A 25100-nucleotide genomic window follows, 5' to 3' on the forward strand; every position below is an offset into this window, starting at 1 on the left:
CACATTGAAAACCTGTGCCTTCATCAATAATTTCTCAAAATATTTCCGGAAATTCCTGAGCAGCTACCATACCTGCATTCACTACTTAACCACATACTTTTTTTTTTAATTGGAGTAAAATTGCTTTATAATGTTGTGTCAGTTTCTGCTGTATAACGAAGTGAATCAGCTATATGTATATATATATATCCTCTCCCTCTTGGACCTCCCTCCCACACTCCCCATCCCACCCAGCTAGGTCATCACAGAGCACCAAACTGAGCTCCCTGTGCTTTATAGCAGGTTCCCACTAGCTATCTATTTTACACACAGTAGTGTATTTATGTCAAACCTAATCTCCCAATTCATCCCACCCTCCCTTTCCCGCCCTGTGTCCACATGTCCTTTCTCTACATCTGCATCTCTATTCCTGCCCTGGAAATAGGTTCATCTGTACTATTTTTCTGATCCCACATATATGCAGTAATATACGATATTTGTTTTTCTAGTTCTGATTTACTTCACTCTGTATGACAGATTCTAGGTCCATCCACATCTCTACAAATGACCCAATTTCGTTCCTTTTTATGGCTAAGTAATATTCCATTGTATATACGTGCCACATCTTCTCTATCCATTCATCTGTCGATGGGCATTTAGGTTGCTTCCATGACCTGGCTATTGTAAATAGTGCTGCAATGAACACTGGGGTGCATGTGTCTTTTTGAATTATGGTGTTCTCTGGGTATATGCCCAGTAGTGGGACTGCTGAGTCATATGGTAATTCTATTTTTAGTTTTTTAAGGAACCTCCATACTGTTCTCCATAGTGGCTGTATCAATTTACATTCCCACCAACAGTGCAAGAGGGTTCCCTTTTCTCCACACTCTCTCCAGCATTTACTGTTTGTAGATTTTTGATGATGGCCATTCTGACCAGTGTGAGGTGACGCCTCATTGCAGTTTTGATTTGCATTTCTCTGATAATTAGTGATGCTGAGCATCTTTTCATGTGCTTCGTGGCCATCTGTATGTCTTCTTTGGAGAAATGTCTATTTAGGTCTTCTGCCCAGTTTTGGATTGGGTTGTTTGTTTCTTTGATATTGAACTGCATGAGCTGATAATATATCTTGGAGATTAATCCTCTGTCCATTGATTCGTTTGCAAATATTTTCTCCCATTCTGAGGGTTGTCTTTTCGTCTTGTTTATAGTTTCCTTTGCTGTGCAAAAGGTTTTAAGTTTCATTAGGTCCCATTTGTTTATTTTTGTTTTTATTTCCATTTCTCTAGGAAATGGGTCAAAAAAGATCTTGCTGTGATTTATGTCAAAGAGTGTTCTTCCTCTGTTTTCCTCTAAGAGTTTTATAGTGTCCGGTCTTACATTTACGTCTTTAACCCATTTTGACTTTATTTTTGTGCATGGTGTTAGGGAGTGTTCTAATTTCATTCTTTTACATGTAGCTGTCCAGTTTTCCCAGCACCACTTATTGAAGAGGCTGTCTTTTCTCCATTGTATATCCTTGCCTCCTTTGTCATAGATTAGGTGACCATAGGTGCATGGGTTTATCTCTGGGCTTTCTATCCTGTTCCATTGATCTATATTTCTGTTTTTGTGCCAGTACCATGTTGTCTTGATTACTGTAGCTCTGTAGTATAGTATGAAGTCAGGGAGTCTGATTCCTCCAGCTCTGTTTTTTTCCCTCAAGACCACTTTGGCTATTCGGGGTCTTTTGTGTCCCCATACAAATTCTAAGATTTTTTGTTCTAGTTCTGTAAAAAAACGCCATTGGCAATTTGATAAGGATGGCATTGAATCTGTAGATTGCTTTGGGTAGTATAGTCATTTTCACAATATTGATTCTTCCAATCCAAGAACATGGTATATCTCTCCATCTGTTGGTATCATCTTTAATTTCTTTCATCAATGTCTTATAGTTTTCTGCATACAGGTCTTTTGTCTCCTTAGGTAGGTTTATTCTTAGGTTTCCTATTCTTTTTGTTGCAATGGTAAATGGGAGTGTTTCCTTAATTTCTCTTTCAGATTTTTCATCATTAGTGTATAGGAATGCAAGAGATTTCTGTGCATTAATTTTGTATCCTGCAATTTTACCAAATTCATTGATTAGCTCTAGTAGTTTTCTGGTGGCATCTTTAGGATTCTCTATGTATAGTATCATGTCATCTGCAAACAGTGACAGTTCTACTTCTTCTTTTCCAATTTGGATTCCTTTTCTTTTTCTTCTCTGATTGCCAGGGCTAGGACTTCCAAAACTATGTTGAATAACAGTGGTGAGAGTGGACATCCTTGTCTTGCTCCTGATCTTAGAGGAAATGCTTTCAGTTTTTCACCATTGAGAATGATGTTTGCTATGGGTTTGTCGTATATGACCTTTATTACATTGAAGTAGGTTCCCTCTGTCCCACTTTCTGGAGAGTTTTTATCATAAATGGGTGTTGAATTTTGTCAAAAGCTTTTTCTGCATCTATTGAGATGATCATATGGTTTTTATTCTTCAATTTGTTAGCATGGTGTATCACATTGATTGATTTGCGTATATTGAAGAATCTTTGCATCCCTGGGATAAATCCCACTTGATCATGATGTATGATCCTTTTAATATGTTGTTGGATTCTGTTTGCTAGTATTTTGTTGAGGATTTTTGCATCTATATTCATCAGTGATATTGGTCTGTAATTTTCTTTTTTTGTAGTATCTTTGTCTGGTTTTGGTATCAGGGTGATGGTGTCCTCATAGAATGAGTTTGGGAGTGTCCCTTCCTCTGCAATTTTTTGGAAGAGTTTGAGAAGGATGGGTGTTAGCTCTTCTCTAAATGTTTGATAGAATTCACCTGTGAAGCCATCTGGTCCTGGACTTTTGTTTGCTGGAAGATTTTTAATCACAGTTTCAATTTCATTACTTGTGATTGGTCTGTTCATATTCTCTATTTCTTCCTGGTTCAGTCTTGGAAGGTTATACCTTTCTAAGAATTTGTCCATTTCTTCCAGGTTGTCCATTTTATTGGCATAGATTTGCTTCTAGTAGTCTCTTAGGATGCCTTGTATTTCTGCAGTGTCTATTGTAACTTCTCCTTTTCCATTTCTAATTTTATTGATTTGAGTCTTCTCCCTCTTTTTCTTGATGAGTCTGGCTAATGGTTTATCAATTTTGTTTATCTTCTCAAAGAACCAGCTTTTAGTTTTATTGATCTTTGCTATTGTTTTTTTTGTTTCTATTTCATTTATTTCTGCTCTGATCTTTATGATTTCTTTCCATCTGCTAACTTTGGGTTTTGTTTGTTCTTCTTTCTCTAATTCCTTTAGGTGTAAGGTTAGATTGTTTATTTGAGATTTTTCTTGTTTCTTGAGGTGAGATTGAATTGCTATAAACTTCCCTCTTAGAACTGCTTTTACTGCGTCCCATAGGTTTTGGGTCATTGAGTTTTCATTTTCATGTGTTTCTATGTACTTTTTAAATTTCCTCTTTGATTTCTTCAGTGATCTCTTGGTTATTTAGCAGCGCACTGTTTATACTCCATGTATTTGTGTTTTTTACAGGTTTTTTCCTGTAATTGATTTATTTCATAGCACTGTGGTCGGAAAAGATGCTTGATATGATTTCAGTTTTCTTAAATTTCCCAAGGCTTGATTTATGACCCAAGATGTGATTTATCCTGGAGAATGTTCTGTGTGCGCTTGAGAAGAAACTGTATTCTGCTGCTTTTGGGTGGAATGTCCTGTAAATATCAGTTAAATCTATCTGGTCTATTGTGTCATTTAAAGCTTGTGTTTCCTTATTTATTTTCTGTCTGGATGATCTGTCCATTGGTGTAAGTGGGGTGTTAAAGTCCCCCACTATTATTGTGTTACTATCGATTTCCCCTTTTATGGCTGTTAGCATTTGCCTTATGTATTGAAGTGCTCCTATGTTGGGTGCATAAATATTTATATTTGTTATATCTTTTTCTTGGGTTGATCCCTTGATCATTATGTGGTGTCCTTTCTTATCTCTTGTAACAGTCTTTATTTTAGAGTCTATTTTATCTGATATGAGTGTTGCTACTCCAGCTTTTTTTTGATTTCCATTTGCATGGAATATCTTTTTCCATCCCCTCACTTTCAGTCTGTATGTGTCCCTAGGTCTGAAGTGGGTCTCTTGTAGACAGTATGTATATGGGTCTTGTTTTTGTATCCATTCAGCCAGTCTGTGTCTTTTGGTTGGAGCATTCAACCCATTTACATTTGAGGTAATTATTGATATGTATGTTCCTATTACCATTTTCTTGTTTTGGGTTTGTTTTTGTGGGTCTTTTTTTTTTTAATATTATCTATCTATCTATATATTTATTTTATTTATCTGGCTGCATTGGGTCTTCAGTTGCGGCATGCAGGCTCTTCTTTGCAGTGTGCAGGCTTCTCTCTAGTTGTGGTGCACAGGCTCCAGAGCATGCTGGCTTAGTTGCCCTGCAGCATGTGGGATCTTAGTTCCCCAACCAGGGCCCAAACCTGCATCCCCTGCATTGGAAGGCGGATTCTTAACAACTGGACCACCAGGGAAGTCCCTGCCTTTTTCTTCTCTTGTGTTTCCTGCTTAGAGAAGTTCCTTTAGCATTTGCTACAAAGCTGGTTTGGTGGTGCTGAATTCTCTTAGCTTTTGCTTGTCTGTAAAGCTTTGATTTCTCCATTGAATCTTAATGAGATCCTTGCTGGGTAGAGTAATCTTGGTTGTAGGTTTTTCCCTTTCATCACTTTAAATATATCCTGCCACTCCCTTCTGGCCTGCAGAGTCTCTGTTGAAAAATCAGCAATAACCTATGGGGATTCCCTTGTAGGTTATTTGTTGCTTTTCCCTTGCTGCTTTTAATTTTTTTCTTTGAATTTAATTTTTGTTAGTTTGATTAATATGTGTCTTGGTGTGTTTCTCCTAGGGTTTATCCTGCATGGGACTCTCTGTGCTTCCTGGACTTGGGTGGCTATTTCCTTTCCCATGTTAGGGAAGTTTTTGACTATAATCTCTTCAAATATTTTTTCAGACCCTTTCTCTTTCTCTTCTTCTTCTGGGACCCCTATAATTCGAATGTTGGTGCATTTAATGTTGTCCCAGAGTGAGACTGTCCTCAATTCTTTCCATTCTTTTTTCTTCATTCTGCTCCTCAGCAGTTATTTCCACCATTCTATCTTCCAGCTCACTTACTCGTTGTTCTGCCTCAGTTATTCTCCTATTGATTCCTTCTAGAGTATTTTTCATTTCAGTTATTGTGTTGTTCATCACTGTTTGTTCTTTAGTTCTTCTAGGTCTTTGTTAAACATTTCTTGTATTTTCTCAATCCGTGCCTCCATTCTATTTCCGAGATTTTGGATCACCTTTACTATCATTACTCTGAATTCTTTTTCAGGTAGGTTGCCTATTTCCTCTTCATTTATTTGGTCTTCTAGGTTTTCACCTTGCTCCTTCATCTGTAACATATATTTTTGTCACCTCATTTTTTTTTTTGGTGGGTGGGGCTGTGTTCCTGTCTTAGTGACTGTTTGGCCTGAGGCATCCAGCATTGGGGTTTGCAGGCAGTTGGGTAGAGCCGGGTCTTGGTTCTAAGATGAGGACCTCCAGGAGACCTCACCCCGATTAATATTCCCTGGGGTCTGAAGTTCTCTGTTAGTCCAGTGGTTTGGACTCGGCCCTCCCACCACAGGAGCTCAGGCCCAACCCCCAGTCTGGGAGCCAAGATCCTGCAAGCTGCTTGGCTCGACCAAAACAAAAGGGGGGGGGGCAGAACAATAACAAAGAATAAAAAATAAAATAAAATTAGAAAAATAAAAAAAATTATTAGAAAAAATAAAAATATAAGTGAAACAACAACAGCAAGGTAAAATAGAACCACAACAGCAAAAAAAAAAAAAACAAACAAACAAACAGAAAAGGCCTTGGCCGTGGGGGGCAGGGCTTTGGCATGGGGTGCAGCCAGAGGGGGCCTCAGAGAGCAGAAGATCAGGACCTCAGCAGGCTCCCTGGGGCCCAAATGGGTGGGGGAAACACTGGCCCATTCCCTCCTAGCCCTCAGGGGTCTCTTTCCATTCCCACTGATCGCACCATGGGTGGGCCCCTCCCGAGCGTGGGAATCCCTCCCCTCCCCCAGCCGCCCCTCAGGGGCACTGGTCCTGTCCCGCCTCCACTTCTCCTCCCCACTTCTCCCCCCACCACATCCTACCTGGTTGTTCGGGGGTTCCTCCCGTCCCCTTAGGTGTCCGAGGTCCCCCACCAGTACCTGGTAGGTGCCCTAGTTGTGAGGAGACGCAAACTCCATGTCCTCCTACTCCTCCATCTTGACCTCCCCAGTTTCTCGCCATTTACCTTTACATTGTGAAGGTTGGCTCTAGCTTTGAACCAATGAAACCTGCCATGGCTGGCATGAAAAGATGCGCCCTCTGATTATTTGCTGTGCTTCTTCTTTAAGTCTTCACAAAGGCTTTTAGCTTTCTCTTGAATCAGCATTAAGCTGAGCAGGACTCGAGGCTGATGCTGATCCTGCATCCACACACTGAGAAGCTTCTCCATCTCCTCCATCACTTGTCCACACTTCTTCAATATTATTGTCAACATCACTGGCAGAGCAGACTTCACATGTTCCATGATCTTGTCCTTGTTCTTTAGAATTGTGCCAACGGTGGAATGATTCATGTTATAATAATGAGTGACAGCTACCATCTTTTTGCCTCTCTCCACTCTCTCGATTATTTTCAGTTTGTTTACATCGTTATCACTTGATGCTTCTTATCAGTACCAGCTACATTACTGCTGCTTTTACGCTTGCTTCCAGATATCCTGGGCTTGAAATAAAGATAGCGGACTACTGTACTCTATACAGTACTGTAAAGTACACAAAAGCACAACCACTTGTAAAGGATGCATGCACGTAACAATGTACGCCAGACACGTGAACTGGTTTACGTGACTGGACATGCAAATGCACATTCGCATCTTTGAAAGTTCGCAACTTGAAGGTTCATACTTAGGGGACTTACTGTATTCTAAATCCTCCGTGGTCATTTCAACAATCTTCACAGCATCTTCACCAGGAGTAGATTCCATTTCAAGAAATCACTTTCTTTGTTCATCCATAAGAAACAACTCTTCATCCATTCAAGTTTTATCATGAGATGGCAGCAAGTCAGTCACATCTTCAGGCTCCACTTCTAATTCTAGTTCTCTTGCTATTTCTTGCTACCACATCTATTGAAGCCTTTAACTCCTCAAAGTCATCCATGAGGGTTGGAATCAACTTCTTCCAAACTCCTATGGATACTGATATAGTGAACTCTTCCCATGAATCACGAAAGTTCTTTTTTTTTTTTTTTTTTCCTTTCGGGAGGAGGAAAGATTGATTTATTACTTGCAGCTAGTAAGGAGAACACCCAGGGATCTTTCCCAAAGCAGTGTCTCCACAAATGTTCTTAATGGCATCTAGAATGGTGAATCCCTTCCAGAAAGCTTTCTATTTAGTTTACCCAGATCCATCAGAGGAATCACTATCTATGGCAGCTATAACCTTACAAAATGTGTTTCTTAAATAATAAGACTTGAAACTGTTAATTACTCCTTGATCCATGGGCAGCAGAATGGATGTTATGCTAGCAGGCATGAAAACAACATGAGGGACTTCCCTCGTGGTCCAGTGGTTAAGACTCAGTGCTCCCAATACAGAGGGCACGGGTTTGATCTCTGGTCAGGGAACTAAGATCTCACATGCCACTCGGCGCAGCCAAAACAAAAACCAAAAAAAAACACATGAATCTTGTTGTACATCTCCATCAGAGCTCTTGGGTGACTGGGTCCATTGTCAATAAAAGTAATATTTTGAAATGAATCTTTTGTTCTGAGCAGTAGGTCTCAACAGTGGGCTCAAAATATTCAGTAAAACATGTGGTCAACTGATGTGATGCCATACAGGCTTTGTTGTTCCATTTACACAGCACAGGCAGAGTAGATTTAGCATAATTCTTAAGGGCCCTAAGATTTTCAGAATGGTAAATGAGTATTGGCTTTAACTTAAAGTCACCAGCTGCATTAGCCCCTAACAAGAGAATCAGCTTGTCCTTTGAATATTTGAAGCCAGATATTGACTTCTCCTCTCTAGCTATGAAAGTCATAGAGAGCATCTTCTTCCAATATAAAGCTGTTTCATCTACATTGAACTCTGTTGCTTAGTGTAGCCACCTTCATTAGTTAGCTTAGCTAGATCTTCTGAATAACTTGCTGTAGCTTCTACATCAGCCCTTGCTGCTTTACCTTGCACTTTTATGTTATGGAGATAGCTTCTTTCCTTAAACCTCATGAACCAACCTTGACTGGCTTCAAACTTTTCTTCTGTAGCTTCCTCACTCTCTCAGCCTTCACAGAATTGAACAGTATTAGGGCCTTGCTCTGGATTAGGCTTTGGCTGAAGGGAATGTTGGGGCTGGTTTGATCTTCTATCTGGACCAATAAAACTTTCTCTCTATCATCAGTAAGGCTATTTTGCTTTCTTATCATTTGTGTATTCACTACAGTAACACTTTTAATTTTCTTCAAGAACTTTTCCTTTGCATTCATAACTTAGCTAACTGTTTGGTGCAAGAGGCCTAGCTTTCAAGTCTATCTGGGCTTTTGACTGCCTTCCTCACTAAGCTCAATCATTTCCAGTCTTTGATTTAAAGTGAGAGATGTGCAACTCTTCCTTTCACTTGAACACTCAGAGGCCATTGTAGGGTTATTGATTGGCCTAATCTCAATATTGTTGTGTCTCAGGGAATAGGGAGGCCCAAGGAGACAGAGAGAGAGATGGGGGAACAGCTGCTGGGTAGAGCAGTCAGAACACACACATTTATCAACTAAGTTTGCCATCTTATATAAGTGCAGCTTGTGGCACCCCAGAACAATTATAATAGTAACATTAAAGATCACTGATCACAGATCACCATAACAGGTATAATAAAAATGAAAAAATTTGAAATACTGTGAGAATTACCAAAATGTGACACAGAGACACAATATGAGCAAATGCTCTTGGAAAAATTGCACCAACAGGACTGTTCAACACAGGGTTATCACAAACCTTTAATTTGTAAAAAACACAGTATCTGTGAAGTACAATAAAGCAAAGCACAATAAAATAAGGTATGCCTATGTAAGTATGCCCTGTGCAACATTTTAAAATTATGCATTGTTTGTCTGAAGTTCAAATTTAACTGAGAATTCTATATTTTATCTGGCAGCCCTACCCTGGTACAATATAGGAGGGGAATACACAAGGGTATGAAAGCCAAGAGGCAGACAGTGATCACTGGGGTCTGTCTTATAGGTTGGCTACCAGAGCTAAGTCTTCCCATACAACACTTTTTTTTTTGGCTGATCAATTTCACAGTCACTCTTTCAGTGAAACTGAAAATCAAGTCACGTTCCAAAAAAAGAAATCAGTTATAGTTTTTGTTGAGATTTCATTAAATCTACAGATGAATGCAAGGGAAATGGATATATTTATAGTATGGAGTGTTCTCAGCAAGCTTTTTTATATCCTCTATTAAGTTTTATATTTTTCTTCATCTAGGTCATGCGTACTTCCTGTTAGGAGTTTGCTGTTATTATAGTTTTGATTTGTGATTATAATTTTACCTATGATAGTTTTGAGCTGGTTTTCGTTGGAATATAAGACTATTATTGATTTTTGTACATTTATTTTGTAATGGCTACCTTATTGAATGTTCCTATTATTTCTAATAACTTTTAAGTTGATTCCCTTAGGTTTTCCAAGTACATTATAATGTCATCGGCAACTAATGATAATTTTGCCACCTCCTTTTCAATATTTAAACCTCTAATTTCGTTTTTTTGACTGATTATACTGTCTATCAAGCAGTTATCATTTTTATGAGAAAAACCTGAGCCTCGGAATAGTCTTCTGAATTGGGAGAAAATAATATATAGGAAAACTACTTTACACATTTTATTATTTAGATTGAGGTGTAACTGTAAGTATGATGTTTCCAGACTACCCTCCCCAAATCTGCTACACAAAAAGCTTCCCAGAATTTCACTTTGTTTAAATATCCCACATCTGCGTTGCTTTGAAAGAACTTATAACAAAGTCTGCCTTCCAGAAACAGCGGAACTTTTTCCTTACCATTTCAGGCAGACATTCAAGGGGAATTTTCACAGGACTTTAGACATGTCACTTCCCCCAAAAGTGTATTACATAAAAAGCTTTGGATCAGGAAAACAAGAATCACACACATACAGATAAATAAGGACTCCTGAAAATCTAAAATACAGTCCACAGCAGAAAAACAACATAACCTAATGGGAGAGGGAGAAGAAAAGCCCAGAGAGAGAGACAGCTCACAGGGGAATGCTCTGCCGGGCATTGGCTCCCTCTCTTAAACAACAGCTGTTAATAAATCTCTTGAGCAGTGGGAGTGTCAGATTTTTTAGCTGGGAAACAGGGGTAGCTATCTGGCCGGAAGGGAAGTTGGAGGACTTGTCTTAACTGAGTGCTGCTTTTGGGTAGTTAGCGCACTGTTTTTACCTCCAATGCATATTACACAACAATAAAAATAACGTGTTTTCTAAAGATGCTCTTATTTATCATTTACAAACGTTTTTCTTCTTACATATGAATTCTGATTCTGGAGGGCCGTTGTGGGTTTTATGCAAATCGGTGGGGGAAGCTAAAGCTCTCCTAGGCTACTCCTTCACACCCACAAGTCTACAAAGCACTGTTCTAAATTGTATGAAAGCATAAAGCTTAAAAAGATACGATTCTACCTATATGGGAATAGAATCTAGAAAAGAGTGGATAGATGTATAAATGATTCACAGCAGAAACTAACACAACATTGTAAATCAACTACACTCCAATAAAAATTAATTAAAAAATAAAAATATAAAAATAAAATATACAATTCTTACCCTCAGAAAAGCACAATCCAAAGGTGTAAAGAGAATGTAAGGTGGGAATCAAAGAAGGTGACTGAGGTAACTAACTGTTGACTATGGGCACAGTACAGAACTATTCAACCTCCAGGTTACAAATGGTAACACAGATGTTCAGGGTTAAGTTGATTTTAAAATTCTGCCTTAACACTGTGTTGATGATGGCAAAATATTCCCATGGAGGGGGGTTATAGGAACAAGGAAGGAGATGTGTCTTTTCCTAACACACCGGGTGATGTGGTCCTAAGCCATGATGAGTCTGGAGAGGCACCTCCTCCCATGTAACAGCTTTTTGGGAAACAGGTAATATGAGCTATTTCAAGTCCTATGGAGAGTTTAACTTGGGTCTGGAGGCTTGGAAAAAAAATCCAGATGGAGTGGCTTCAATTCAATACATATTTACTGAGTACATTTGTATCAGGCACTACGTTGGGGACAAAATAAGACAAAGGTCTCTATCCCCAGGGTCAATGGAAGACGTTTTCATCTCTGACATCTCAGAATCACACTCAGGATCTTACCTGTACATACTAACGCAAGGATCCGCCAACACAACTGGTCTTGCATTTTCTAGAAGCTTCTTGTCTTTGAGATTGTGTGCCATTTCTGAACAGAGTACAAAAAATAAAATGTAAAAGGTGCTCTGGCATGCTCTTTAACTCTCAAATGCAGACCTCAGGGAAAAAAACCCAGCAAATTTCAGCTGATTTTGCTCTTGCTCCGTGGGAGACTGAGTTAAAGCAAATTTTAACTTAATGAACACTAACTGTGAGCCAATTTAAAACAAATATGCCAGACCAAGCCATCCTATTTGGGCAGTAATCAAAGCAAACCCCATCTTAGCCTGGATCAGTGACATCTACCAGAACGTGAATGCCTGGGGAGAAAGACTAACTTAATTAATATTCCTCACTGAATTCTTGATTCACCACCATCCCCTCCTCCAAAACCTCTTTCTCTCCACGCTTTCTGCACCTGAGAAAATGGCAACCCATCCTCCCAGCCACTTGCTCTATCTGGACACGTTAACACATCTGCTCTAGACAATGACCGAGTCCAGACCATGACCAAGTCCTGTCAACTCTACCCTCCAGTACATCTTGAATTTGCTTACTTCTCTCTCCCCTACCAGTACTGTAACCCAAGTCATGCATATCTCCCACGCAGACAACTGCATTAGCTTCCAAGCTGGTGTGCTTGCTTCTACCCTGACCTCTATCAAATTCCTCAGATACATATGTGATTTAACTTGTTTATTGGCTATTTCTCCCCTCAGAATGTAAGCTCCGTGAAGACAAAGACCGCTTCATATTTTTTTTTACTGGGGTATTCCTGGTGCCTAGCACAGTACCTGGCATACAGTAGGCATCAATAAGACTTGAGAGGATAAATGAATGATAGAAGTCCTCCTGTCCACACAGACAAGTAAGGTTCAGAGTCCATTCTCTTAAGAGTCTTTTTTCCCTCAGAGCCACATGAGCCATTCCTCAAAGAGAACTGTCTTTTTACTTCCTTCCTTCATTGTACAGTGATCTTTTAGCAGAGTCTTTTAGGAAAAAATCAGAGTGAGCTCTGAAAGAATCCAGACAGAGCCTGCCTCTTCCTAATGCTTTGGAAAGAGATGACATTTTATAAAGAAAACAAAACAAAATAATCTTAGACCTTTTGAGGCATTACTGCCATCTGGGGGCAATAATATTAATCTGCAGGCAACCAAGAACTTTTCCCTCTGCCTACTAATTGTCTCAATTTTTCTGAAATTTAACAATGATTTTAACCTTGGTATGAGTCTCTTTTTATTCATCATGCCTTCTATTCTGGAAACATATGTCCTTCAGTTCTAGGGCATTTTCTTGAATTATTTCATTGATATTTTTCTCCCCATTTTCTTTTTTGGGAATTCTTATAATTTGGATGTTAGATCTCCTGAATTGGCGTTTAACTTTCTTATCCTTTTTCTCCCATGTTCCTCCTCTCCTTTTTTTTTTTTTTAAATTAATTATTTATTTATTTTTATTTATGGCTGTGTTGGGTCTTCGTTTCTGTGCGAGGGCTTTCTCTAGCTGTGGCAAGTGGGGGCCACTCTTCATCGCGGTGCGTGGGCCTCTCACTGTCGTGGCCTCTCTTGTTGCGGAGCACAGGCTCCAGACGCGCAGGCTCAGTAATTGTGGCTCACGGGCCCAGTTGCTCCGCGGCATGTGGGATCTTCCCAGACCAGGGCTCGAACCCATGTCCCCTGCATTGGCAGGCAGATTCTCAACCACTGCGCCACCAGGGAAGCCCCCTCCTCTCTTTTTTTGTACTACTTTTTTAGAGGCGATATTTCTGGCTCCACCAAAATATCTCCAAAACAACCTTTGGCAAAACAAAGCTGAGGGACTTCCCTGGTGGCACAGTACTTAAGAATCCGCCTGTCAATGCAGGGGACATGGGTTCGAGCCCTGGTCTGGGAAGATCCCACATGTCATGGAGCAACTAAGCCCGTGCGCCATAACTACTGAGCCTGCGCTCTAGAGCCTGCGAGCCACAACTACTGAGTCCACGTGCCACAACTACTGAAGCCCGTGCAACTAGAGCCTGTGCTCCACAACGAGAAGCCACCACAATGAGAAGCCTGCGCATCGCAACAAACAGTAGCCCCCACTTGACGCAACTAGAGAAAGCCTGCACACAGCAACGAAGACCCAACACAGCCAAAAATAAAAAAATAAAAATAAATAAATTAAAAAATAACAACAAAGCTGAGTTTATTCTTACTGAAGGAAGGGACAGCACTAACTTGACGGAGTCTTAGCCTCTTGGAGGGGGGAGGGCAAAGCTTAGTTATTTCTGAGGTTTTGCAACCTGGTTTAGGGCAGGTCTTTCAATGCTAGGGCTTGATTAGGATTGGACAAGAGTAATAGTTTAGTGTTGGTCCCAGCAAGGAAGGATTTTGAGACGCAGATTCAAAGAGTCTAGGGGAGTAAACTGTTCCTTGATGCTATCTATTGGTAAGCTCAGCATTTAAATGGGTTTGGGGGAAGGACATTCCCAGAATAAACAAAATTATTTACATCTGTCATTGCCTTGTGAAAAAGTTCCCTGTAATAATAAAGTTACACTTGAGATGAGTGGAATAGTAAGTCTTGTAAATGCAAACAATAAGCTGTGTGGGTACAGATGGTTTCAGTTCTCAGGGGTCTCCTCACCTTATTTTCCTTCCTTTCTGTTGAATTTTTCACTTCTACTATAGTATCTTCAATTTATGAGTCTTTTTTCTTCTGAAAGCTCCTTTTTAAAGCCTTCTTTCTTTGGGGGAACAAGGGTATCAACAAGGACAGAAAATAGAATTTTTTAAAACAAGTTTCCCTGCCAGCTTCATTGCCTCAATGTCCTCTGAGTTCCTTTTGGTGTCTGTCTTTCATGCTGGGCTTTCCTGGATTGTCTGAGGGTGAGCCTTGGCTGTCCGTGAGGAGCAATGAGACCAACAGCAGGGGTGAGGCAGGGTAGAAGGCCGGGCCGGTCAGTGCAGGATGATCGTGTTAGGACTGCAGGGTTTTACCCCTCTTGGGCTGGAAAGTTTTCCCACTGAGGAATTATCCAATTGCCTGTGGGTCAAGGAGGGCATGGAACAAGCCTGGTTGCCCGCGTTCTCAGAGCTGTGCTGCAGAAGGGGGCTGAGATATCACCATCCAATACTGAGGTTTACTTGATTCTAATTTTCATTACAGTATGTCTGTCCTCAGCTATGCCTCTTATTTTTTTGTCTCACTCACACTCCCCCTTTCAGAGACATCTAGTATCTCCACCACCTAATCTTTCCTGGGGGTTCTAAAAGTTGGCTTGTTATGGCTTCCCCACTAATAGCTTAGTGAATTACTACTCTGCTAAGTCAGTTTCCACTCTTCCAAAATGTGGTTGCTGTCATCTGCTCACCCAGGTTCTTTGTCTTGTGGGTTTATGCATTTTGAACTTATTCCTTTAGAAGACTTTGGATAGGCAGCAGAGATAAATGAATGTGTTCATTCAACCACTTTTAACTAGGAGTCTGCATTATATTCCTAAGGTTCCCTCCAACACTAAATACTGTGATTTTAAGTGCATTTTTGTTAAAGCAAGAGTGAACATAGTTGGGAATGCTACTGGAGCAAGTACAACTTAGGAATCTCATGTCCAAATGCATTAGGAGAAGAGACGTAATTAGCTTTTTTTCCTCCCAATAATCAGTCTGGGAAGGCTTTATGGAAAAAGCAAAATTTGAGGAACTATGATAAGAAATACTCATTTTGACACAGAGTAGATGAAAAAATATTTTAATAACTAAACCTGAGGACTTATTTATTTATACATTTTAAAAAGCAGCAGGAGTGGAATAAAAGAGAAGTTGAGGGAGCCTACAGCAAACTTATTCTTGATCCAGAATGCAACAGGGACCTACCATCAGGCTTTAGGTAGTGAAATGGTATCAGAAAGGCGTGAAAAGAAAGATAACGTAGGAAACTTTGGTATCAATTATAAGGATAAACTGAGGGAGGAAGAGACAATACTAAAAAAGAAGAAGAAGAAGAAGAAGTTTTTTAAAGAAATGGAAAAGCCAATCTTCTAAAATTCATAGCGAAATGCAAAGGACCTTGATCAGCCAAAACAATACTGAGAAAGAAGAACAAAGTTGGAGGACTCCCTCTCCAATTTCCAAACTTACTATATGGCTATGGTAACCTAGAACAGTGTGGTACTGGCATAGGATAGATATATAGACCAATGGAATATAACTGAGAGTCCAGAAATAAACCCATACATCTATGGCCAATTGATTTTCAACAAGCATGCCAAGACTATTTGACAAGGAAAGAATAGTCTCTTCCATAAATGGTGCTGGGACAACTGGATACCCACACTCCTACTTCATATGATATATCAAAATTAACTCAAAATGGATCAACAGCCTAAATATAAGAGATAAAACTATAAAACTCTTAGAAGGATACATATGGGTAAATCTTCAGGACCTTGGAATCAGAATGGATTCTTAGATATGACACAAAAAGCACAAGCAACAAAAGAAAAATGAATAAATTAGACTTTATCAAGATTGAAAACTTGTTCATCAAAGGACATTATCAGGAAAATGAGAAAGACAACCCATAGAATAAGAGAAAATATTTGCAAATCACATGACTAATATAGAATCTAGGGGCTTCCCTGGTGGCACAGTGGTTAAGACTCCACACTCCCAATGCAGGGGGCCCGGGTTCAATCCCTGGTCAGGGAACTAGATCCCACATGCATGTCGCAAATAAGAGTTCTCATGCCACAACTAAGGAGCCCGCAGGCTGCAACTAAGGAGCCCTTGAACCGTGACTAAGGAGCCCACCTGCTGCAACTAAGACGCGACACAACCAAATAAATAAATATTTTAAAAAAAAAGAGTCTAGTATTCAGAATGTATAAAGAACTCTTACAACTCAACAACAAAAAGATAAACAACCCGAAGTAAAAATGGGCAAATAACTTGAATAGACATGTCTTCAAACAAATTATACTGGGATTTCCCTGGTGACGCAGTGGTTAAGAATCCGCCTGCTAATGCAGGGGACACGAATTCGAGCCCTGGTCTGGGAAGATCCCACATGCTGTGGAGCAACTAAGCCCGTGGGGCACAACTACTGAGCCTGCGCTCTAGAGCCCGTGAGCCACAACTACTGAGTCCGCGTGCCACAGCTACTGAAGCCCGCACGCCTAGAGCCCATGCTCCTCAACAAAGACAAGCCACCCCAATGAGAAGCCCACACACTGCAACGAAGAGTAGCCCCTACTCGCCGCAACTAAAGAAAGCCCGCACGCAGCAATGAAGATCCAACGCAGCCAAAAATAAATAAATTAATTAATTTTAAAAAATTAACCAATGGACAACAGGTACATGAAAAGGTGCTCAGTATCATTAATCATTAAGGAAATGCAAATCAAAACCACGAGATAACACTTTAAGTCCATTAGGATGACTATTTTTGAAAAGTGGAAATAAGTGTTGGAAAGGATTGGAGAAATTGGAACCCTTGTGCGTTGCTGATGGAAATGTAAAATGGTGCACCTGCCGCAAAAAACAATTTGGTGGTTCCTCAAAAAGTTAAACATAGGATTACCATACGACCCAGCTATTCTACCCCTAGGTATACTGTATACAGAGGAATTGAAAACAGGGACTCAAGCAAGTACATGTAAATGAATGTTCACAGCAGCATTATTCACAAAGCTGAATGGTGGAAACAGTCCAAATGTCCGTCAACAGATGAATGGATAAACAAGTTATGGTACACACATACGCACAATGGAATTTTATTCAGCCATAAAGAGAAATGAAGCACTGATACATGATACAACGTGGAGGAACCTCGAAAACACTATGCTTAGTTTAAGCCAGACAAAAAATATCACATGATTTTACTTCTGTGAAATACCCAGAATAATTAAATCCATAGAGATAGAAAACAGTCTGGAGTTGTCAGGAACTTGGAGGAAGAAAGAGTGAAGAATGACTGCTTAACGCGTATGGGGTTATCTGTTTGGGGTGGGTTAATGAAAACGTTTTGGAACTTGATGGAAGTGGTGACTGAATGATATTGTGAATGTTCTAAATGTCACTGATTTGTATACTTTAAACTGGTTAATTTTATTATGTGAATTTGACCTCAATTAAAGAAAGGGGGAGATGCTGAAAGACCCACCAAAAAGGCCTTAGGAGTAAGACAGAAAAAAGCAGAGTGACACAAATACAAAGAAAATCAAAACAAGGAATTATAAATCTGAGAATTTCACCCTGGAAACAATGATGGATATGAACATTCTTAGCTCAAAAAAAGGGAGTCGAGTGTACATAATCCCCAAAAAAGCAAATGCAAGGATTTTCTCATTGGCAGAGCTCTGGGAATGCTGGTGGAATAGGTGAGACGAGTGATTATCTAAGACTCACTAAGATACTGAAGGGCAAAAACCTAGAGGGAATAGAGATAGGGAAGAACCCGGCATTTCTGAGAACAAGGGAATTTGACAGAGATATCTCAGAATGGTTTAAAAGTGGATACAGGGAAGACTAGAAAAGAAAAACTATTACCCTGAGGATCAGGACCTACAGTCAGGATATCGTAATAAAAGATAGGAAGACACTGAATACCTAACAGAGACTATTCAAGCTTTAAAACTTACAGAGACTATTCAAGCTTTAAAACTTACATCTATCTAAGTAATTTGTGAGGAAACCTTGATTATATTACAACTACACATTGTGTATATACTGTACAGTATATACACATACTACAGTACATGTGCATTGGAGCTCTATGAGTTGAACTACAGTGGACAGACTGGAAGATGTGAGGATTCACAAAGCAGTAATCTCATTTTAATTCTCAGAAAATAGTGTTGAAAGGTTAACCTAATGAGTGTATAAAGGTATGCATACAAAGGTTTATTGCAGCGCTGATTCTTTTAGCAAAAGAAAAAAATTGAATCAAAGTGAATATCTACCAGAATGGAAAAGGATAATTTACGGTACTTCCATACAATGAGATATTATGAAGACATTTAAAAGGGTGAGGTAGGGCTTCCCTGGTGGTGCAGTGGTTGAGAATCTGCCTGCCAATGCAGGGGACACGGGTTCGAGCCCTGGTCTGGGAAGATCCCACATGCCGCGAAGCAACTAGGCCCGTGAGCCACAACTACTGAGCCTGCGCGTCTGGAGCCTGTGCTCCACAACAAGAGAGGCCGCGATAGTGAGAGGCCCGCACACCGCGATGAAGAGTGGCCCCCGCTTGCCACAACTAGAGAAAGCCCTCGCACAGACACGAAGACCCAACACAGCCAAAAATAAATAAATTAATTAATTAATTTAAAATTTTTTTTAATAAATAAAAGGGTGAGGTAGATTTTTACATATTGGCTTTGAAAGAGGTCCAAAACATAACTAAGTGGGGAAAAAAAGCATAATGTAGAGCAATATATGCACAAGAGTTTCCATTTTTGTAAAACCAAAGCAAACGAAAAGTCCCAAGGAACAAGTTCTATAAATGCATATGTTTGTGCTAGCCTAGAATAAAGTCTAGAAGACCACACACACAACTGTCAACAGCGGTTACCTCAGGTGGTAATGATTGACAGACTGTGCTTAAGTTAATATGCCTGCAGAATAGTGCCTGGCACATAGTTAATGCTCATTACATGTTAACCACTATCATTTTCACTTTATATGCTTTGACACTGAATTATTATAAAAACTACTTCTGTAATTTAAAAAAACAATGCTTGCAGAATGAGAAAAACAAATGTCCAAAAACATACGAAAAGATGCTTAATCTCACTAAGAATCAAGAAAATACAAATTAAAACAACATCATTTCTACCCATTAGATTGGCAAAAAATAAAACATTTATGATATCCATTTTGTTAAAAGTTTGACTGAAGCAGCATTATCATGCACAACTGGTGAAAAATCAATTTATATTATATTTATAAAGGTTTAAACATGTATATCCTTTGATCCAGCAATTCCACTTCTAGAAATCAATCCTAAAGATATAGTTGCCATATACACAAAGTGATGTGTATAAGAATGCTCACCCAGCAGTGAAAAACTGAAAATAACCCAAATATCTATCAAGGAATGAAATTAAGTCACATGGAATATTATGTAATCATTAAAAAGAATAAGATACAGCTGTATATATCAAATGGAGAATTCTCTAAGATGTTAAGTGAAAAAAAGTAAGTTGTGAATCTGTGCCAGGTAGTTTATTGCTCCTTAGCTCCAAATCTACCCTTCTTTGCCTCTTTTGTGATCCTGGACGTTTTAAGCGTTTTTCCTTTGTCCTCTGATATGATTTTAACCTCTACCAGTAGAGGGCGCCGGAGGAACTCTGATGAGGAACGGGTAGGCTTCTCCGTGCCTGGGTGCTTGCCTACCATCAAGTTTCAACAGCACCCCTGTGGGTGTCTTCCCACTGAGTTCCCTCAGCATCCCTGTGAGCAGCTTCCCAGAATCGTGGTGGCTTCCTGGCGAGTTTCATCAGCCCTCCAACTCGGCATTCCAGCACATCCAGTTTCCTGCATGCCAGCCCTTCAGTGGGCAGCAACTCAGTAAACTTTGTCATCCAGCGACATAAACCGTCCCATACTCTCCCATATAGTCCAATTATCAGTCTTGGAGGAAAAGAGGGTCTCTTCCAAATTCTTTCCTTCCTTGAATGCTTTGCCTCAACCCTGGAGGAAGTGGCTGCTCCCTTTATCGGCTATCGAATTCTTTGAGTTCTCTTCACCCCTTAGTAGTTAATTCCCTATTACTAGTTAATAATTCTCTATGTCAAACTTACTCTATTTGATGTGTGGTTTCTGTCTCTTGACTGAGACCCTAGCTGGATACAGTGTCTCATTTATGTTTTTAAAAACCTGTGTGTATGTGTATGCACATACCCACCCCCCCACACCTGTGTAAATGTACAGACGATATGGAATACACCAAATTATTAACAGTGATTATTTCAGGAAAATAAGTGGGATACAAGGATAAGGTAAATAAAAGGATTTTCTCATTTACTCTACATACATCTCTTGTTTTAATTTTTTACAATAAACATTAATTCAGGTATTATATAATTAAAACACATATATAATATTTAAATATATAATATTAATATATATTAATATATAATATTAATATATTTTAAAATATGGTATATATATGGTAATTATGTATAAAATGCCAATTTCTGGGACTTAAATTATATAATTTAAAACAAATATATATATTTAATATATAGAGAGAAGGTATATATTTTTTATCTATATGGCATATATATGGACATATATATATATATATCTCATGCCAATTTCTGGGAATTAAAATGGTGGATGGCTGTTTCATGACTGATGTTTGCTCCCGAAAAAATAAGCTATCTAATTATAAATAGAAAAAAGAACAAATTATAAAAAGGCAATGAATAGTACGAAAAGGACAAATTCTAGGTGATAAGGATTTGAGATTACTGCATGATATCAAGAGATGCCAGAAATCATGGCACTGCTCATCACGTCAAGAGTTGCACATGCAGGAAAAAATGGTAATAGGAAGATGGACAACTCCAGCTTCATGATATTCAATTTAAATAGAAGTTAGTAGCTACAGTATAAGAGGACACTTATACATTTAAAGCCTGCCTAAGCCACTCCTAAAACCTGAGGGCCTTGAGTAGAAGGGAACCTAACAGATTAAACCCTGAAGTGCCAGCAATTGTCATTCCAATAATTTCCAGCTTTATTTCTCAACTTTCACCCTTGCCTAATTGCCTATTCCACAGTAGCCACAGCAAAATCTACTGCTACAGTCAGAACTGTAAAGTCAGCATTCCCTAACTCCTAATTTAGCAGGGAAGCCTAAAATATAAAATTTTCTTGAAACTAAAGTGTTTTATGACCAAATGGAGGAACTGAACTTGAGGTAGCAAAGTAGATACATGGGCCATTTATATACAGTATAGATAACTGAACTTCTGATAAGTATGAACAGCCTTAGACTTAAGACATGGAAACTTTGGTGTGGTTAAAAAAAAAAAAAATCATGGCCCTGCCACTATCTAGTAATTCTTTTTTTTTTGTACTTAATCAGTTAGGCAGGCAGGTTTTAGAGTCAGATCTCCTGGGATCAAATCCCAGCTATACCACATATTAGCAAGTTAATCACTCAGCCTGTTTCCTTATTTGTAAAAAGGGAACAATAGTACCTACAGCCCAGGTTTTTGAAGAATACGTATAAGACATGCACAGCACCTGGTGCTTACTAAGGTCGCAATACATGTCACGTTCACCTTTCCGAGTCTCTGTTATTTTTGTTTTTTGTTTTTGTTTTGTTTGTTTTGTTTTTACCTAAAAAATGAGGGGTCCCCACTTGATTATCTCAAAAGTCCCAAACCTGCCGTACCAGTCTGTAAGTCTACACGATCAGGATGGGTTTCTTAGGCGGCGGCGGGCTGGGAGGATGTACAGAAAATAGTCTAACATAAAAGTCAACGAAAGAAAAATTTTCAGAAAGGTGGCAGATAAATCAGTAGAAACTGTCTTCCGGGAGTATACGTTAGAGAATGTGTCGGAGGAGTCAAAGTGTCAGGTAACCTGTAAAGGAAGAGGTAAGAAAAGATGCTCCTTTCTCAAAACTAGAGGATGTGAGGGGTAATCTTGCAGTGACTTAGAGGTCGAATCTGTTGATCTGTTAGTCCAATGCTTTGAGTAGAATGGCAGTCCCAGTCAAAGGAACCTAGGAAAAGTCCCATTATCAGCCTCGTCTTAAAGGGTCAGACAGCACTTCTGCACTCACCGGGTAATTTGCATGCCGAGGGCGGCAGAAAGTGTGGCTAGGTTGGTGATCATATGACAGCTCTCTTCTAGGCTTTGCTTTACTGCCTCACTCGGAATGAACTCCTAGGGCATTCCGTAAGGTGGGTTATCCTACTCTTCCCATTCCCCTTTCAACGCCCCGTCTGCACTCTCCCTTCCGCGTCCAGTTGGTCTCACCACGCCGCCCGGTCCCCATCCCTCCCTCACTCCCTCCCTCTCCCCATTTCTCCGGACCCTCCCAAACTCCCACCCTCTTTTTCTTTCCCATCGTTTCCTATTCCCCATTTTCAACGGTCGTAGCCCCCTACCTCTTTCCTTTACCACCCGTACACGCTGCTTTCCCGCGCTCACCTTGCTCCAGCCGACCGCGACCCGCCGACCCACGGAGGATTGAAGGCAGAATTGCGAGCGCCACAGAGGCCCCGCCCAACGCGCGTGGACGTCCCGATTCTCCCGCCCCCTGAAGGCGCAGTCCGAGAGCGATTGGTCCCCAGGGTGCGCCTCCCAGGACTGGCAGCTCTTTCCACCCAACCGACGTGTCCAGTCTGCCAAGGTCCGGACAAGGCTCGTTGTTCCTCTTCCAACCTTTCAGTCTGTTCTGCGGGGGGTGGTTTTAGTACGGTCTTGTTTCCTTGCGAGGAGAGCTGCACCCAGATTTGCTTTACACAGGAGACGAGTCAGAATTAGAAAGCCTGCCCTTCCTCTTCAAATTGTCTCCATGTTCATGTGTGTTGGCCCAACTTTTAACGAAGTCCAACAAACTGATTCATAGCCATGGACTGAGCTCCATGATGATAATAGTAGCTAACACTCCAAACTTACTGTGCCACAGACACTATTATAGACACTTTATAAGAATTAGCTAATTTCTCTGTAAGGTAGATGCATATTATCTCCATTTTACAAATGAGGAGACTAAGTTACAGGGAGGTTAAGTATCTTGCCCATGATAGCTTAATAAGTGAACTAAAACTAGAACACAGGTGGTCAGATTTCCAGCTTTATTTCTCAACTTTCACCCTTGCCTAATTGCCTATTCCACAGTAGCCACAGCAAAATCTACTGCTACAGTCAGAACTGTAAAGTCAGCATTCCCTAACTCCTAATTTAGCAGGGAAGCCTAAAATATAAAATTTTCTTGAAACTAAAGTGTTTTATGACCAAATGGAGGAACTGAACTTGAGGTAGCAAAGTAGATACATGGGCCATTTATATACAGTATAGATAACTGAACTTCTGATAAGTATGAACAGCCTTAGACTTAAGACATGGAAACTTTGGTGTGGTTAAAAAAAAAAAAAAAATCATGGCCCTGCCACTATCTAGTAATTCTTTTTTTTTGTACTTAATCAGTTAGGCAGGCAGGTTTTAGAGTCAGATCTCCTGGGATCAAATCCCAGCTATACCACATATTAGCAAGTTAATCACTCAGCCTGTTTCCTTATTTGTAAAAAGGGAACAATAGTACCTACAGCCCAGGTTTTTGAAGAATACGTATAAGACATGCACAGCACCTGGTGCTTACTAAGGTCACAATACATGGTCACGTTCACCATGATTCCATTACTCACCATAACACATGTATACCACATTACATCATATAATTTATAGACTGACTACCTGGAACAAAAATGTTAAGAATTTATTTGATTGAATTTATTACCATATTATGGTAATATTTATTATTTCAAATCTAAGTTCAGGTAAGGTCCATGGTCAATTTCTAATATTGTTCAGTAAGTTTTCATTTTTAGGATACAGTGAACAGACTAAATTTAAGATTTTCTATTAAAGATCTTGGTAAGTTGATTGTAGAGCAGGAACTCAACTAACTTTACCAACAAAAAGGTAATTTGAATAAGGAATAGTAAAGAAATGAACCAGTCTCACAGTGGCCTATTTAAACCCTAAATTCTTTTTCACTTAGGGACTGGAAAGTGATGGTCCCTTCAGAGAAGTGCTGACATGAAAAGGCAAAGGAATACATAGTGGTTCAGATTACCACAGAGCAACGAGACTGTATCAATATGTTATGCTAAGTAGCTGGAGGTGAGGACTTCAGCAGTGAATAAGTGAATAAAAAATGTATTTTCTCTTTCATACTTCAAATTATACCAGTAAGGAACTCTATAGGATGTGTTAGGAGAACTAGTTCCTTCCTTTCTTCTCCCATGCTTCATACTTAACTCTGCCCCTGTTGGGAAACTCACTTCCCAACCTTTGCTGCAACTTAGTTCATGCTTTACCAAGTAATTTCTTTGGTGGCCTCCATCCTAAAAGTTGAGTTAGGTATCCTCAGGGCTCTTTACTTTTGGGGCAGAGAGGATAGAAATTCAGGCTTAATGTCTAGTATAACTGATTGGGTAAAAATTGTCCTTCCTTCAGATTCTGGATGCTAATGGCCTTCATTATGGAGCTTTAGCAAAAAGTCAATTCTGGCTCTGAAAGAAGAGAGTAAGAAACACTCTTGTATTTTTTTCATTTTTTCATTTTTTTTCATTTTTTTCATTTTTCACTCTTGTATTTTTTTTTCATTTTGGCATAATATATATGAGTGATGTGACTACAACTCGTGAACAAAAGTTGGTTATTTTTATACTATTCTTTACTACATTTGGCCTTAATGATGACACAGAGCCACAATAGGAACAAAAGAATTAAAAAAAAAAAAAAAGACCAGGTCCAGATTGTACAGCTCAGAATTCTCACAATGGACCAAAAGGACTAAATTGGAGAACTAGATTGCCTTCCCTGATGTTAACCTACAGATTCAACAGGAGAGCATCTTGTAACTTTCCCTGCA

The 25100-nt window shown here is 39.6% G+C and overlaps 1 long non-coding RNA gene across 1 annotated transcript in view; it reads right to left on the reverse strand.

The window, feature by feature from the left end:
* Positions 1-22702, reverse strand: part of LOC118891206 — a 38003-nt gene extending 15301 nt beyond the window's left edge. Inside the window, exons 1-2 of the long non-coding RNA XR_005018909.1 lie at positions 22649-22702; positions 11460-11544 (exon numbers count right to left, since the gene is read on the reverse strand). This is a non-coding gene — a long non-coding RNA (uncharacterized LOC118891206). The remainder of the gene's footprint in view (positions 1-11459; positions 11545-22648) is intronic.
* Between the last annotated feature and the right edge of the window lie 2398 nt (positions 22703-25100).

Source organism: Balaenoptera musculus, chromosome 2 (genome assembly GCF_009873245.2).
Source record: "Balaenoptera musculus isolate JJ_BM4_2016_0621 chromosome 2, mBalMus1.pri.v3, whole genome shotgun sequence".
NCBI lineage: Eukaryota > Metazoa > Chordata > Mammalia > Artiodactyla > Balaenopteridae > Balaenoptera > Balaenoptera musculus.